Here is a 12,493-nt window from a genome sequence, read left to right on the forward strand (position 1 = left end):
ACTATATTGACTTATTTTCTGCTTGTCTGTCCAATGGTTCTATAAATTAACTTTAAGGAAAATCATAAAATTTGTTTTTGTCTTGAGGCCAGAAAGAAAAAGCTCTAGGGTGACCAATAATGCACATAAGCTTTGAAGACTAGAGAGAGCACAGGCTTGTCACAAGACCGCTCCTTCAGTCCCAGCCTCACCATGGATTTGCTGGGTGACCTTCACTGTTACCCTGCACCTTCTCCATAAATGCGAAGGATCGATGATCTCCCCAAGGCCCTTCTCAGGCTATAAATATATTTTTAGGAAAGGATTGTGGCAGCTGTTCTTTATCTTCACTAGTAATGGCACAAAATTATAAAAGACAAAGAAAAATGACAGAGAAAAAATTGACTTACATTTCAGGAAGGTTGGGTATGTTAAGAAAAGTTAAGAACTTGAATGAGCCCTAGGAATCAGTGATGGCAATGGCCTGATTTTATGGGTGAGGGAAATAGCAAGTCCACTTGGGAAAATAGAAATCGTTTAAAACAGTCATTATACATCTCTATATATGTATAAACTATATATACGTATAGTTTACTATATGTATACATACTATACACACATTTCCATAGGAAAGAGAGTTAGGATTTCAAGATTTATAAAATTAGCATCGTATAAACATATGCTAGGTGACATATATTAGGGAAGAATTGTCTTTAATATCAACATTATGAAGTCATTAAAGAATTTCAGAGATAATCTAGTTTGTTCTTAATCACTGGCATCAATCACCGTACACTGTTAAAATGAAAACTGTACACCATTAATTGAAAGCTATAGACCAATATATATCCCACAGAGAATATAGCCCATGTTCTCTGTGTTTCTCCATTTACAGCTAAAATATTTGCATGATTTTCTTTGATTCTAACATTTGCTAAGGTCACTCTCCTAAACATAAGACTAAGGATAAATTAGAGTATAGATCTGTAATTTGATTGTTAAACATTCCACTGAGACTGAATGCAAACATTTTATTCTTAAAAAATTTTCACATCTTTCATTTTTAGAAGTGAAAAGCATTTTTGTTTTAGGAAAAAAAGCCAAAAAACGAACTTAAAGACAGGAAAAAAATATATAGAGAGAGATACAGCAGGTTTTAAGAATGTAAAGAAGAATTCCTTGCAGTAGCACTGTGTTTAAGATAAACTATTTTAATCCTAAAATAAACAAACAAAACCCCCACTTTATACCTAATTTATGTAAATTAATTACATAAATTTGAAAACTGCTATAACCATGAATATTCCTAGCATGTTTCCTTGAGTCAAGTTATTCTAAGATGATTCCCTTTAGTTTGATGGGAGGGTACAATGAATCTCCTAGAAAAAAAAAGTTTAAAAGTTAATAGTCTTATTTCATGTAAGAATCATATTTTTAAAAAACTCCTAAGACTATTTATTATCAGTTCCAATACGTTTTATGATTTAAAAACTTTATTCTTTACAATTATTAGTAGTTTTTGTTAGGATAGTATCATTCTGTATCTATGTGAATGTGATTTACATTATTATTTTGGATTTCTGTATTTTATTCATTCAGAGTTCTCAAAGACATGAATGTCTACATGTATTAAATTATTAGTCAAAAAAACACCCAGTACTGCCATAATTTTCATTTTAAAAGTCATTTTAATGTTTCACATATTTTATTTTATTTATTTTACTTTTAAATGTTTATTCATTTTTGAGATAGACAGTGTGAGTTGGGGAGGAGCAGAGAAAGAGGGGGACAGAGAATCTGAAGCAGGCTCTGTGCTGATAGCAGTCAGCTCAATGCGAGGCTCCAACTCACAAACTGTGATATCATGACCTGAACTGAAGTCAGGTGTTCGACTGACTGAGCCACCCAGGCACTCCTATGTTTTACATATTTTAAATGCCTTTATGGGCATTATTTTTATTTTTGCTAATTAAAGAATAAAAAAAGTAGTGCCTTAACTTAATCAAAAACAAGATTTCTTTAAACTTAGTACAGGTACATGGCCAAAAATAAGGGAAAGTGGCCTGGTAAGGTACTGTCCCACAGTTTGCACACTTAAAGGGATAGTGGACAACTCCCTTCCAGATATATGGGATTTTAGAATTGTTCATAAAATTAAGTTTATTAATTTAAATAGCTTTCTTAGAAGGGATAGTAGATCAGAAGTCTTTTGTAACAATCAGGCTGGCCAGAGAGAGAACACTTCAGGTATAACCTGGAACTCTTATCCCTTAGAGTTCCTGGAAGAGAGATTTTATAGACGACAAAAAAGGAGAGCTCAGGTGATCATTTAATGCAGAGAGAATAAAGTTTAAATCATATAAAATCCTCTATGCATCACTGCAAACCTATTGCAGATATGTAAAAGAGCAAGCAAGTACCTTTTGAGAAATGTTTGGAAATGTTTTTTTTTTTTCATATTTAGTCAAAAACAAAGATTCCTAGGGAATAAGGCCTATAAAAAAGCACATACTCATGTGAAAAATTTTGTTTCTCCAATACTATCAATGCATGAAGCATGATCATTATTTTTAAGTTGGTTCCTTAGTTGTTTCAATTTTATATATATGATTTTTTATGTTTAATGGCAATAAAGTAAGGCCCAATAACAGTAATGGCTTGCAGTCTGGTAAAATAATAAAGGCAGAAATAAAGTTAAATAACAAAAAGAACAAGTGAACTGAAAAATGAATGAATACATGGAATTTTAAATTATATGTCAAGTTCAACATTACAGTTAATAGTATAAAGTGAAACAAATTATCATTCTCTTCTTATACCAGTACCATACAGCCTTGATTATTATAGTTTGTACTATGTTTGTATGATCATGTAGTCTTGAGAAGAATGCATACTCTGCTGTTGTAGCCTGGAAGTTCTGTACACTTCTGTTGGTATAATTGGTTTGTTATGTTGTTCAAGTCTTCTATTTTCTTGTTGATCTTCTCCCTAGTTATTCCTCCCGTTATTAAAAGCGGAATATTGAAGTCTCCAATTATTATTGTTGACTGCTCTATTCTAAGCCCCCACCCCATAGCTGAGCACAACTCTCTAAGATAAATTTTTAAAAAATCATCACTCTGAGAATAGAGATTTTGTAGGAAGTTGCAAATTTGTAGAAAATATTGACTGTGTTCTGGGTGTGGTGCTTTTAAGGGAGCGCCAAAGAAGATCAGACATCTCCATTGTCTGAAGTGTTATTAGCTACTAAGCCACTGAGTTGGAAAAGGAAGGAGTGATAGGAATACCTACAAGTTAAAACATCTGAGTCTGCATCGTCCTGGTGATAGTCAATAGTCAGTAGGATAGTTTGTTCTGAGTACTTCTCCACTAAGACCTGAATTAAATACATTAGGAGAGAAAATAAGTCTCCACTTGAGAAAGCTGCAGAGGAATGGTGTTTTCAGTAGGAACTCATTTACTCAGGGATGGAATATGAACATTTAGGGAGCTGGAGAAGTTTAAAGGGAGTTGCTTATGGTAGCATATATGTTTCAGATTTGCTGTTTAAAAGTATTATAGGCTTTATAATTAGTTTATATAAAAGGAGCTGAGAAGTTGGATTTCTAGTGGGGACTTCCGTAAAAAGAGAAGAGAGACATTATGGAGTCAGTATCTAATGTATTAAACTGAGGGAGTATTTTAGGTACTCATTGTTTTCAGATAAAAGTTACTAAGACACTGATTGTTAACTTCTGAGGAAGAACTGTCCTGGAGTTTGAGATGGTATGGAAAATTTAATATCATCATTCCTTAACAAATTTCAAGGCCACTTACAAATAAAGCCATGGTTGGAAGTATGAAAATTCAAAACTATCTGAAGAAATTTTTGTTACTGAACAGGAACTTCAGATTATTATAGAAAACCTTGTTTAGAGAAAAAGATGTGAGAATAAGGAAGACAACCGAAAAGAGAGACCGTTGAAGCCAAGAGAGAAAGACATGGAAAGAAGCTAGCTAATAACAAGAAATGCCCTTTTTGTTAGACATCTTAACTGAGATGCTGTATCTTGCAATTAATCCAGATGCTCACGTAGGGTAAGAGAAAGGAAGAGAACAGGAAACCACAGTGAGTATAAATAGCACTGAAAGGGAACAGTAAGGGTAGTGATTAAAAAAAATTTGTATTTTTTTGAAGGACCACCTTCATCTTGACTTAGCCTTCAGCTTTTTTTGCTCCCAATGTACAAGATCCTTGCAAGCCTCTAACAACCATTGACTAGCAATATGAGGCCCAGATAACCCATTGAATTTCAACATATAGAAAGAATTGCTTTCATTAGCTGCCAGCACAGCCTAGAACAAAATCTTGGCAGCAGCCAAGTAAATCTCTTGAGTGGGTGGAAATATACTTTTTTTCCCCTTTGTTTCCCAGTAGGAACAGTGTCAGTGCCTCTAGAGGCTGGCTTAAAGAATTGAACCCATTATTAATTGATGTTTCACCTTCCTAAAATTGTTAATGGTGTTGTATAATTATTTTTACCTCTTAAACTTCTATTGATATCAGAAATTAAATTTTGAGTCTTCATTTACCTGCTCCTGAAATACAACATGAATAGAATTAGCATTTTCAGGTTTCACAATTCTCTAGAGTAGAAGCATGTGAGTTTGCTACCATAGAAACCTACTTCTCAAAGAGGCACTTCTCTTTGGGATAACACTCAGGCCAGGAGTGAGCGTATTTGTACATGCTATTCAACATGTGATTCAGATAATTCTGAATATATTCTAAATTCTAGTCTAAAATCCAAGTACATGGATTTTCTTTTTCAAGAGAGACTGTAGAGGTTTTTATGTAAAAAGAGAATGCTAGAGTATTGGATATAATAACAAAAAAAACCTAATATGGTTGAAAAAAAGCATTGTAAGAATGTAACAGATCGACTGTTTTGCTTTGCTTATTTATCCTATCGAGATAGGACCATAACTAGGTTCAAAGAATTATAAAGGTGAAGCTTAAATTCTAAGTCTCTTATAGCTCTACTCCAAACTCAAGAGCGATAATAATCCTATTATTATTAATACTAATCTAGAAATCAATACTTAGCTAGATTTAGAGAAGAAAAAATATTTTTCAGTAAAAGAGCAATACCTAATTTCCCACACAGATACGTTTCTGTCATAATCAATAGTCTAATGGCATCTCTCTCTATAGAAGAGAAAAACTATATGAACTTACCTGAACTAGCAGAGGAGGTTTGTATAAACAAATACCTTGAGTGTTTGAATAATCAACCATGTAATATACATCATTTTTCAGCTTTTCAAAATATAAAACAAAATTGAAATGGTGCAACATTTATTTCTTTTCTTAATGCTAAACTCTTGAAGGCAAATAATGAGCAATTATAACCTGACAGTTATTGAAAATTACATATTTTAAAGAATCTGAAATTTAACGTGGGTCTGGTTTGGTTTTGGGAAGTTTTTTTTTTTTTTAAGTTAGAACTACTATGTAGTGTTTTTAATTATAACTCACAGGGAACCTTGCTGATTAAACATGTTAATAATTCAGTAAATCCTACTTGAATCAGTAGTGCTATGTCCAGAGGCTGATGGATACTGTATGGGAAAGCATACTGTATGTGTAGCAGCTAGGTTTTCTTAAGAAATTCCTTTCAGATAACACTATTTTGACAGAATGTTACTTCAATCACTACTAAACCATCTTGAGAAAAAATCAAGGAGAGTTACAGGGGTTTTTAACTGTTTGATGAGAACTTCATCACCTTTCCTTTGAAGTGTAACTTTCTTGAGAGGCTGAAGGCAACTCTGATGGAGATTGGCAATTGAAGGATCTGAGTGTTGTAACTCAGTGATCCCTTCATTGTATCTATTTGTGGGTAAATATTTTATAAAAGTCTTCAAAATAAAACTTACCCAGCCATGGTTTTTAACTTTCCCTTTGGTTTAACCAAGTTTCCTTTCTTCCTTTGTCTTAACAGGGAACCTAAAGTAAGGACTTTTTATATTTCAAAATCAATAATCCCTAAAAATCTGTTTTTATTCTATGGGAGGTTTTGAATACAAAGTACTGTTAATCCTAAATCATTTCAAATACAAATTCAACATGTTATTTGGGTAATTCTGAATATATTTTAAATTCTAGTCTAAAATCTAAGTATATGTAGTTTCTTTTCAAGAACCACTGTAGAGGTTTTTGTTTAAAACAATTTAAAATTGTTAATCAGAATTTTTTTGTTTTTTGCAGTTTGTTCTCATTGGTATTTTATAGAATTACAAACGCTTGATTGTGTTTGATCAGTTTCACCTTTTCAGTAGACAGCTGTGAACTCTTTATGAATGAATATGACACTAACTGAAAAGGGTATTACCTCTCATACTACGTAGAAATGTCATATATTTTAAGTCTCAATTACTATAGGATGTATTTTTTGACTAAAGAAAATAGAGAGTAAATATTCTCTGAGAAAGCAGATCCATCAGAAAAAAAATGTTTAAGTCAAGCCAAAAAATTTTCAGTAGCCCTTTGTATCTGATTTATCTTTAAATATGGCTGCTATAAAGTCAAAGATAACAAAACAAATCTGGTTCGTACTTGGGAATGAATAGCAATAAATCGGAATTACAGGAAATGATATTCCAATGTGAGTACCTTAATGTGGTACTGTTTAAACCCAACTATTTCAAAGGATTTTATAGTATTGTTCACAATAATATATCATGATTATGGGAAGAAAATTACAAATACCAGTTAAAAGGTGATCAACTTAACAGAATTTAGATGTAACTTGGGTGCTACCCAGAACCAGTATGATAAACTCCACAATATTGTGACTAGTGAAAAAAGTTGTTTTAACTAAACCCCAGTATCTTCTAATTCATGTATATTTTTAAAAATTGTTCTTTGTGTTTGTATGAATGTGTATGACATTAATTTTATTTCTTAATTTCCTTGTTGAGAACACACAGTTATTAAGCCATAAATTCAGGGCAACTTTGGTCTAATAAAAGCCAAGGTTGCTTTCTGTCACCTCTTTTGAAAATTGCTTAATGGTACCAATTACCACTCCTGCCTTTCCTCTTCATCTCTAGCACATTCGATACTTTGTCATCAGTACCTTCATGGTACAAAATGTATACCTCTGTCCTAACACTTTTTACATTGTGTTGTCAGATTTTACACTTGTGGGCCTTGGAAAAAAAGCAGCCCTGAAACGGATTCATATTATGGTTGATATTTTTCCTTTTTCATGTCATTACCTGAATTGAACTTAGTTCTGGCCTTTATTAGATATCAATATATATTTTAAAAATAATAATTAAGTGTATAAACTGTGGATTTCTGCATGCATCTTGCTATTAGAAATAAATTTATCCATTTGTCTTTATTTATTTGTCCTTAAACTAAGTCCATTTGTTCTATTGAAGGGGAATGTGCAAATTGTTACTGTCTCAATGGTTAAAATTAATTTCAATGTATTTAAGTAGAGTGGGCTGAAAAACCGTTAAACTCTACATTAACTCAAAAATTTGCCTGAAATAGTGGCATTTGAGTCAACAATTGCTGGGAAGAAAACTCTTCCTGTAATTCTGAGCCTTACTTTGTAACTTACAAGGTGTCTAGATACATGCCCTGAAAGTGTCATGACACCAGTAATAGCAGTAGTGGGAGAATGAGCCCATTTACAAAATCAATAAAAAAGAGTGAAGTGTTAGACACATAATGACGTAAAAGAACCCCTTGTAACAACCATTGTCTAAAACTTGATACCTATCTGATAAGTTAACAATAAAGTTAACACTTTTCTAGGGTGAAAATATAGAAAATGCATAAAAATGTTCAGAAAATTCTTTGAATTATTAAAAAATACAATTTCAATGGATTTTTGGAAGATAAAAGGATGCATTTTATGTTTTATATTATCCCTGCCTATGATTGAAATATATAGAGAGAGGAATTAGAGAGTATTTGGACATGCTATCAGGAACTTGGGGATCTCTTAGAATTTCTTTCTCTGTCATCTTTTGAGTGTAGCTTTCTTTTGTGTACTTGCAAGATGCCTGCTTCACCTTCAAAATCTCTTAGGATATCCTGATGCAGCAGAAAAACAAAGGGCAAAAGGACATGATGCCCATATAGCATATTTGCCCTTATAAACCCTCCTGGAAGTTTCACCCCATGAAGCCTTCTTATATCCCATTGGCCAAAACAAAGTTACATGGGCACCTTTGACCAATGCTTGGAAGGTAACTTTGGAAAAGGTAGTTATTGATAGGGTGAGTCAGCCAACCAACAGTGCCCCCATTTTTTTGCTAAAAAAGTGATGCAACAGACAAAAGAGACAGATTAAATTAGAACTCCACTAATGGGTTCGAAATTTTTTCTTAAAATGTCCTTTGTACAGTGCTTTTGTATATAGTATGATAGATAGAAAGTGTTATTAAGAATTCAGAACTCTGCTGGTGGTTTGCTTGGATTTGCTTCACTGATGTGCTGAGAGGCTGGCACACTTACTAAGGAGAATATGAAAAATAGGAATACCCTCACACAATACACAATTAATACCAATATGAGATTTTTATATATTTTGTGTTTCCTTGGGGAAATCACTCAAATACCAGCACTAGACCCAGAACTAGAAGCCAGCAAAGGAGTACTTACATTAATTTCCAGCAACCAAAATTGACTCGATGCATCTGGTCGAAGGGCAGTAAAACTGAATAGGACTTGGGGCTAGTTCTTTCTTGGCCAAACACTTGCATGAATGCTTCTGAGGCTTCCCTTTAGGGTGCAAAAGATAAAGAAGTAGTCTTTCGAGGTCTCCTTTGGAACTTTATATGCCTTAGATGAGAACAGTGCTTTCCCAGATGTTTTTATGTTGTGGCAAAATGTAACGTGATAATATTTGAGATTTGTTGAGTGATCCCATGGACAGAGGAGTTTGCAGTCTTGGGACACCAGTAACCCACTCATGGCTTCTCAGCATGTCACAATAAATTGTTTGGAGAATCTATATGTCTACCAAATATCTATCTATCTATCTATCTATCTATCTATCTATCTATCTATCATCTGTCTATCATTTTATATCCGTTTTAGAGGGAGGGAGAGAGAGAATCCCAAGCAGGCTCCATGGAGATGCAGGGCTCAAGTTCACGGCCCTGAGATCATGACCTGAGCTGAAATCAACAGTCGGACACAAACTGACTGAGCCACCAGGTGCCCTGAAATTATTTCTTATACCATATTTGTATTGGGGCTAGTGTCTATCTGCTGAACAAACACAGCTCTGTATAAGAAAAGAGGGCAAACTCCAGACAGTGACTTCACTACTAATGGTTGATCACCTTTCTTTGCTCCAAAGGCTTAATTTCATCCATTTACTTATAATACAGATTTTTTCCATGGTTTTTCCAATCCTGGTGCCTGCTCCTATGAAAAAAAAAATTCTTTCCTTTCTCATACATTTCTTTTTCCAGGCCCTCACTGTTGTTTCCTTTTCATTAAGTCATGTTATAGAGTATCCTGAATAGAGTCAGTCAAAGGTAAAGTGTGTGCGGTAATGAACAACACAGGGCTTGCCCTTAGCTGGTATCCTAGTGGCAGGGCTAGGCTAAGGCAAAGTATGAAGTCTAAAACTTGGGCTTTTTCGTTGTTTGTTTGAGTTCCCTCTTATGGTTCTGCTGCTCATACTCCCCAGCTTCCTTGTCCCACCCAGTCTCAACTCAAGATGTGTTCTCTCTTTTGCTCAGATTTAATTAGTAAGGATTCTTTGTCTTACCACAAAAATTTCTTATGGTACAGCAGTAATTGTTATGAAATTGTTTCAGTAGGTTTTACTTTTATTTGGTGTCTTAACTGGATCACAAATTCTTTGAAAATAATTGGACCTTCTAAATATCTGTACTGACAACATTGCATGAAATATGGGTCATCAGTAGGGAATGCTTTTAAAAATATTATATAACTTTTCAAGAATAAAATTATACAGTACTATAAAATATACTCATGACACTCAGTATTCGTACCTGGCAAATCTTGGTTTATCTTTATACAATGCATTGAGTCTCCCCAAACATCAGATATGATATGCTCTAAATATATCAGTATGTTTTCCTAAAATATAGGGACTTAAAAAATTACAACACAATACCATGTTATTGTTGTTAAAAATTAAAAATAGTTCATAATTTTTGCTCAATATTCACATTTCTTAAGGTGTCTTATAAGTGGTTATAACATATTATTTCTTTGAAACAAAATACAAAGAAAGACCACATATTGTGATAGCATGGCTTCTTAAAGTTTTAATCTGTATCTTCTCACTCCTTTTCTTCAAATGAAGTAAAATTTACATAAAATGAACTGCACAGATACTGTGACAATTACGACTAATGTATACATCCATGTAAAAAATACTGCAGTCCAAATAAATACATTTTGATGACCCCAGACACTTTCCTTGTGCGTTCCTAGTGTCAAGTGTCACTGCACCATTGATCTTTTTTTTTTTTTTTTGTTAATGTTTATTTATATTTGAGAGAAAGAGAGAGAGTGTGATTAGGGGAGGGTCAAAAAGAGAGGGGACACAATCTGAAGCAGGATCCAGGCTCTGAGCTCTCAGCACAGAGTCCGATGCAGGGCTCGAACTCACCATCCATGAGATCATGACCTGAGCTGAAGTCGGATGCTCAACCAACTAAGCCACACAGGCACCCCTCCCACCCCATTGTTCTGATTTTTCCAAAACATTGCATTTGTCATATCTAGAAATTCATAAATGTAATACAATGAATAATGTCTTTTTTTGTGACTAGAGTGTTTCTTTCAACAAAATGCTTATGAGCTTTAGCTATGTTTTTCATATATCAGGTTTTTTTTATTGCTGAGTAATATTTCATTATATGAATATTTCAGTGTTTGACTTTCTCATGTTTATGGGCATCTGAGGCACTTTTGATGTTTTGCTATAATAAAGCTCCTATAAACATATGATACATGTGAAATTATTCTTCTGTACTTACACTTTCATTTCTCTTAGGTGAATAGTTAGAATTACATGGTCATAAAATTTGACTTTATAATAGAACTGTCAGTGTGGATTTTTCATTTTTCACTCTCATCAGCAATGTAAAAACATTCAGTTCGTTCACATTATGACCAAATCTAAATGGGTTTTTATCTTTTTATTTTTGACATAATAGAAGGTTATATATCTTATATTTCAATTTTATGTGCTATACAATATATACTACATATATTAAATAAGTATGGATGCAATATATTAAACATTATAAAATAGAAAACTATAGCTTAGTATAATACAATATTGTTATATATATATAATATACATGTATACTATATATAATATACATGTGTATTATATATATATGCAGTTCTGTGTTTTGAATTAAGATGCATGTTAGGATGCAAGTCCTTTGTATGAATTATATCTACTAGATATATGAAAATGTCTTTTCCCAATTTGTGGCTTGTTTATTTTTTTAATGGTATTAGTTGATGAAAAAAAAAAGTAAATTTGGTTGATGCCCAGTTTATATATTTTTGTGTTTATGGGCTTTTTTAAGTCTCTATTCTTAGAGACTACCAAAGAGTCTCTATTCTCACTGACTACCAAAAGATAGGATAGATATTCTACTATATTTTCTTTTGAAAGATTTAAAATTTAAAATTTTTGCATTAGGGGTGCTGGGGCAGCTCAGTCAGTTAAGCATCTGACTCTTGAGTTTGGCTTTAGGTCATGATCTCATGGTTCATGAGATTGAGCCCATGCTGGGCATGGAGCCTGCTTGGGATTCTCTCTCTCTCCCTCTCTCTCTCTCTCTGCCCCTCCCAGGCTTAAACATGCACTCATGCACTCTATCTCTCAAAATAAGTGAATAAACATTTAAAAACAAATGTTTACTATTAGAGCTATGGAAATTCCAAACTAGTATTTGTTATGCTCTGCAGTAAGGATCAAGGGTTAATTTTTTTCAGTATTTATCTACAGCACTAAGTTTTGAAAAGCTATTTCCCAGTTGAATTGCTGTGGTGACTCTGTCATGTTTAATTGATGTTATAGGTGAGGTTAATTTCTGGACTCTCTATTCTGTTCCTTTAATTGTGGCATCTATTTTTATATCAGTCATATACTTCCCTGATTACTGTAGCCTTGTGGAAAGTCAGAAAATCAGGAAAAGACTTAGTATTTTTTTCTGTTAAGATATCTGGCTATTCTAGGTCCTTTTTATTTTTGTATAGATTTTATGAGCACTTTGTCAATTTATTCAAAAGTATGTTGTTATTTTGGTTGGGATTGCGTAGACTCTGTAGCTCGATTTTGAAAGAATTGACATCTTAACAATGTTACATCTTCTTGTCTATATTTTGTGTAATTATCCACTTGTCTTAATTTCCCTCAGTAATGTTTGAACTTTTAAATGTGGAGGTGTTACACATCCTTTAAAAAATATTTCTAAATATTTCTGGGTATTTATGTAGTTGTAA

The sequence above is a fragment of the Herpailurus yagouaroundi genome, unplaced genomic scaffold (genome assembly GCF_014898765.1).
Source record: "Herpailurus yagouaroundi ecotype Mexico unplaced genomic scaffold, PumYag 164, whole genome shotgun sequence".
Lineage (NCBI taxonomy): Eukaryota > Metazoa > Chordata > Mammalia > Carnivora > Felidae > Herpailurus > Herpailurus yagouaroundi.